At 42.0% G+C, this 5933-nt stretch overlaps 1 long non-coding RNA gene across 2 annotated transcripts; it reads right to left on the minus strand.

The window, feature by feature from the left end:
- Window positions 1-624: 624 nt before the first annotated feature.
- Window positions 625-1544, minus strand: LOC126619710 (uncharacterized). Of its 2 annotated transcripts, XR_007622132.1 has the most exons (3): window positions 1397-1544; window positions 1216-1313; window positions 625-1040 (listed from the first exon to the last, which is right to left on the minus strand). It is a non-coding gene; the product is annotated as an uncharacterized LOC126619710 (long non-coding RNA). The 2 variants fall into 2 exon arrangements; XR_007622131.1 differs by lacking the exon at window positions 1216-1313.
- Between the last annotated feature and the right edge of the window lie 4389 nt (window positions 1545-5933).

A 5933-nucleotide genomic window follows, 5' to 3' on the forward strand; every position in this document is an offset into this window, starting at 1 on the left:
CATCCTATGTAATGAAGGCCATTTGGCAATGAATTCACTAAAGAGGTAATTTAGCCAACTTGGCCCTCACTCTTTTACATTCCTAGCAATGGAACACTCAAGTGTTGAAACCTCAAAGCAGATATATCCAACACGAAACAAAATCTAAGTATATGTCGACAAGACTATACAAAGAAAGGAACAACCAAACAATGGCTTATATCCAAACAATAGATCTATTCATACACAGCCAAAAAACTTCACTTAAAACAGCTTCACCCAAAAAAAAAAAAAGCTTCATCCAAAAAGTTTCACCCAGAAAGTTTCATCTACAAAGCTTCACCTACGTAGCTTCACCCAGAAAGCTTCACCATCAAAGCTTCACCTAGAAAGCTTCATCTACAAAGCTTCACCCAGAAAGCTTCATCTACAAAGCTTCACCATCAAAGCTTCACCCAGAAAGCTTCATCTACAAAGCTTCACCCAGAAAGCTTCATCTACAAAGCTTCACCATCAAAGCTTCACCTAGAAAGCTTCAACACCACAGCTTCACCTACAAAGCTTCAACACAAAACCTTGCTCCAAATAAAAAAAATTTGTTCACAAAACCCAAGATGCCCTTGAACTTGTACAAAAACACTTGGGTAAACATAAACATTTTTTGTTTTACACCCACAAGGGCCCAAAATCTTCCTTCTTATTTATTCACTTATATATGTTCCCAAACATATTATAATAGATCAAATAATAATTCAAAGTCCAAAATTTAGTTATGGACAAAAATACAAGCAATTCACCAGTACTGAAGTTGCTACAAAAACTGGAATCTTCCCCAGCCTCGAAATCCAACAAAGCTTCGCCTCCTTTCCTCTATCAAATTTTTGCAGCTGCTGCTTTTCTCCAATGGAGCTGAATTTTGGACACCCTCTAGTTCTTGAGCAGATGAACAACTTTCAAGAAGGAATCGTTTCTGTTTGAGCGACGGAAATTAAAGTGTTGAAGCTCCAAACATGATAGTCGGCTTCTTGCAGATTTCGAAGCTGTTGTGATGTTTCGAAGATCTGGAAATATTTAACCGTTAGTTCATCCTGAATTTTTGATATGTTATGAAAGAGTCGATGAGGAACAACTTCAATGAAGAAAGCATGCCGATCTGAACAATAGAAAATGGAGTTTCGAAGCTCACAACAAATCTGACGGATTGACAGAAAAATAATAACCAGTCATTCATCATACCTGGATTTCTGGAGTTATACTGCTCCGAGGGATCTCAAATTTGGATATGTTGTAGTTCACGAGCTGCGGAACAACTTCAATGAAGAAAGCATACCGATCTGAACAAGAGAAAATGGAGTTTCGAAGCTCACAACAAATCTGACGGGTTGACAGAAAAATAATAACCAGTCATTCATCATACCTGGATTTCTGGAGTTATACTGCTCCGAGGGATCTCAAATTTGGATATGTTGTAGTTCACAAGCTGAGGAACAACTTCAATGAAGAAAGCATGCTGATCTGAGCAAGAGAAAATAGAGTTTCAAAGCTCACAACAACTCTGACGGGTTGACAGACAAATGATAAACAGTCACTCATCATACCTAGATTTCTGGGGTTATACTGCTCCGAGGGACCTCAAATTTGGATATGTTGTATTTCACAAGATAAGGAACAACTTCGATGAAGAAAGTATGTTGATCTGAACAAGAGAAAATAGAGTTTCGAAGCTCACAACAAGTCTGACGGATTAACAGAACATTGATGAACAGTTACTCATCATACTTGAATTTCTGAAGTTGTACTACTCCGATGGATCTCAAATTTGGATATGTTGTAGTTCACAAGATAAGGAAAAACTTTCATGAAGACGACTTTGCAATCTGATCTATAGAGAATGGTGTTATCTTGCATACACTCAGGCTGATTAGTGGAAACGAAAAGCAATTCCACCAAAGAAAAGATGAAAAAGAGAGAAAAGCTACTAATTGCACTTGATCTTGTCTAGTCAATAGCATGCAGCATCAAACACACAAAAGTTGGAAATATTTTTAGATAAAGCATATACGAATGTGTGACATCGAAACAAGGATTCGTTACTTTGACAAATTAGTAACACGCGAGACACCTCATTCGGCAACTCTCTTCGCCTGAAGACTTGGGGGACTCCCACCATATGCTACTGCACCTTGATACTCGGCAGTCTCACAACCACTCAGTGACTTGGATTTTTCAAGTCTCCAACCGAGAAGTTTTCCTCACTCGGGAAATTAAGGGAACACTACCTCAAACTACATGCTTCACTCACAAAGCTTCAACAATACAGGTTTCAACAAAAGCAAAAATTCAAAGAACTTTATGAAGAAGGCTTCGGTGTATTTAACACAATATGTTGAAATGAAGCAAAGCTTATGTATTAATATTTTCGATAAGCCACAAATATGTACATATACATGAGTCAAAATAAACAAACAAAAGGGAGCCTTCACAAAGGTTGCTTAGGGGAAGTCTCAGCAGTCGGTAGAGCCCCAGAAAGAGAAAGCACCGGAGGGTGGTTATCCGGAGCCTCAGTACTTGACAAAACCCCAGAAGGAGGAGGCATTGGAGGTTCATCATTTGAAGCTTCATTACCAGGTACAACCCTAGAGGACGAAGGCAATAAATGCCTTTGGAACAAACCCACAAACCGCTGATGATCAAGTAAAACCTTACCATCAGATTCCTTCATCTGGTCAAGCTTCCTCTTCATGTTTGTAGCATAGTCATGGGCGAGCCGGTGCAACTGCTTATTCTCATGCTTGAGCCCTCTAATCTCCTGTTTGAGACTCATCACTTCAGCAGCCAATGATTCAACTTGGCGGGTTCTAGCAAATAGGCGTTGGGCCATATTAGACACAAAACCTGCACACTGAACACTAAGAGCCAGAGAGTCCTTAACAGCCAACTCATCAGACCGTTTGGAAAGTAGTCTGTTATCTTTGGGAGTGAGAAGGTTCCTGGCCACCACTGCAGTGGTCATATCATTCTTCATCACAGAATCCCCAACGGTAAGAGGACCAGTAGGGGATATGAAGGATGGGCGCCATATGTTGTCTGGAGAAGGCGTGGCTGTCTCTTCTCCAAGGTTCAAGTCAAAACGACGGTCGGAGGGTCCAGACATTTTCAAATGTGTTGAAGAGGGAAGAGGTCAGACAAATCAAGATCTTAGAAGTGCAAGAAATGAGCTTCTACTGGTAGAGATTCAAGTGTGCTGTGGAACTTAATGCCAGCCTCTATAAAAATCTGCACTCGACGGAGCTTCAGAAATCGAAGAGGCGTTTGCTTTCTCAAAAGCTGGGCTGCTCAGAGACCACGAGGGCCGATCTCAGAAATCGAAGAAGCACCTGCTTTTTCAGCCTCGTCAGCACCTGTCACATGCACACTCAGCTTTGCGGAAATTACGGGCAATCTGTCGAAGATTTCTGGTGAAGTAGAAAGCACGTGAATCTTACTGTTCAATCACCGCTCTCCATATGCACCATCAACTCCTCGGGTACCACATATAACTTTGTCAAAGATCTCTGACAAAGTTTAGGCACGAGAATTTCGAAGTTCCAGCTACCCTACTATTACCCATAAGGGTAAAGGAACAGCACCACTGCTTGACAACTGGAAAGTCCCTATGTGTGTCGACCTCCGTGTTTTGCGGCAAGACAGGTTGGCAAGAACGTCCAACCTTTACTCACATTCGAGAAAAGACTCCCAACATAATTACTTTCTAAAAAACCGGAGTAGCACCGCTTTCCGAATCTCGAGAGTCAGATCCTCGACGGGATTGCTTGTTCGAAAACCGAAGAGGCACAACTCTCAGAACTTCGAGAGCCAAATTTCCTTAGATAAAGCTTGTCTGTAATCTTCACACGTAACATCAGCTTTCCAGATACCACATACCACTTTTTCAAAGTGCTCTGACAAAATTAAAACACGTGAAGCTGGCAGCTCCCACTACATTGCTGTGACCAAGAAGGGTAAAGGAATAGCATTACTACTTGTTATTGGGAAATCCCTATATACATTGACCTCCCTCCTCAACGGACAGAAAAACCTGCAAAAATGCTCAACCCTTTCTCGCATTCGAAAAGGCACCCTCAACATAACCTCTCGAAATACTCAGCTTTATTTCCCCCCGATAATACCTCAGCAAATAAACCACACCAAGAACAAGAGTATCTCATATCATCAGGGTCGAAAGCAAGAGTATCCCATATCATGTTTTCTCCCTGTCTTTGTCTTTGTCCTTGTCCACACCTGCAGGACAAGGAGAAAGAGAGCAGTCAGTCGGAACCTGAAATCAAACCTCCAATTTGGAACTGACTGCCTGGAGCCTTTGCCTGGTTGCTTACTTAGCATTGCTCTCGAGTACTCATCCTCAACTGCTGTCAAGGTCACGAATTCCACCGGCAAATACCTCATGACAGTTGATCAGATATTGGCTCTTTACACTGAAGCTGCCAAGCGTGGATGAGTCACTATGAAGGAATGTTCTGAAGGACCATTTAAATGCAAAGGTTGCACACCACTTCTGCCATGCAAAAGATTGAAGCAGAAGGTTCAACGGTGAGCTGAAACAGATCACTACAGCACGACACATTTCCATACCACATTCATTATTCCGTCAACAGCAAAAGTATCCCATATCATCAAGGTCGAACGTACTCTAGATTTGATGGACTTGTTTTGACCCTCAAATTTTTGAGTCGGCCTTATACTCTGAAGGGCACCAGAAAACCCTCCAGCACAGTTCAAGAATAAGCCTGTGGAAAGTTACTTCTTCAAAAGCAAAAGTATCTCATATCATCTCTTATCCATTTGCTTCTCCTTATCCTGGCAGTTGAATGAGAGACAAGGAGAAGGAGAACAATCAACCGGAAGCCGAAGTCAAACCTCTGATCCTGGGTTGCTTACTTGGAAGTTTGACTGCTTACCTTGTCTGTCACCTCTTTCGGCAGATCTCCTAGCTCGGCGACTTGGGGGACTCCTACTATAGGGTTTGTATCGCACTTGACCAAGCCCGAAACTACAAGTAAGCTTCAAAGTGAAATTGATACATTACCTTGTGCATCTTCATCAGCTAAGTACACCATTCCCGGATGGAGGAAAGGTACTTCCAGAGAAGGGCAGATGAAGATCAGACCACACTTCGGTACTTAGAAGTTTCGTGATTACTCAAGGGATTGGATCTTGCAAGTCCCCAACCGAGGAGTTTCCCTCACTCGGGAACTTAGGGGAGCATTGTTTGTACCATACTTGACCAATCCCGAAACTACCGAGCACCGGCCAACGCTATACTGTCAAGGACCCAGAAGAGTTCCCCTCCGACCAGGAGGCCAATCACTACTGGACACGTGTCAAGATTAGAAGCCAATCAGAGCGCAGCACGTGTCGACATCAAGAACCAATCATAACATGACACATGTCAATGTGACAAAGCTACAAGTTTTTCTATAAATAGGGGTCATTCCCCCACAATATGGCCTAATGCCATTTTGGATTAAATCATTCACAAGAACTCACTAAATTGAGAGCTTGATCCTTTGTACTTGTGTAAGCCCTTCACTACTAATAAGAACTCCTCTACTCCGTGGACGTAGCCAATCTGGGTGAACCACGTACATCCTGTGTTTGCTTCTCTGTCTCTATTCATTTACGTACTTATCCTCACTAGTGACCGAAGCAACCAAACGAAGGTCACAAAACCTGACACTTTCTGTTGTACCAAAGTCTTCGCTGATTTTGTGCATCAACAAACTATAATTATGATACTTAACTTAGAGGCTAAGAAAGTAAGTTTAGGTTTCCTTTATGGATGGAAACCCTAACTTTTAGCCTATATATATAAACATTGGTCCCTATAAGCCCTAGACAACATAACACAACACAATGCTTCCCATAGAGTAGTTGTATTCGGCTAGGAGTTTATA

The sequence above is a fragment of the Malus sylvestris genome, chromosome 4 (genome assembly GCF_916048215.2).
Source record: "Malus sylvestris chromosome 4, drMalSylv7.2, whole genome shotgun sequence".
NCBI classification, from domain to species: Eukaryota; Viridiplantae; Streptophyta; class Magnoliopsida; order Rosales; family Rosaceae; genus Malus; species Malus sylvestris.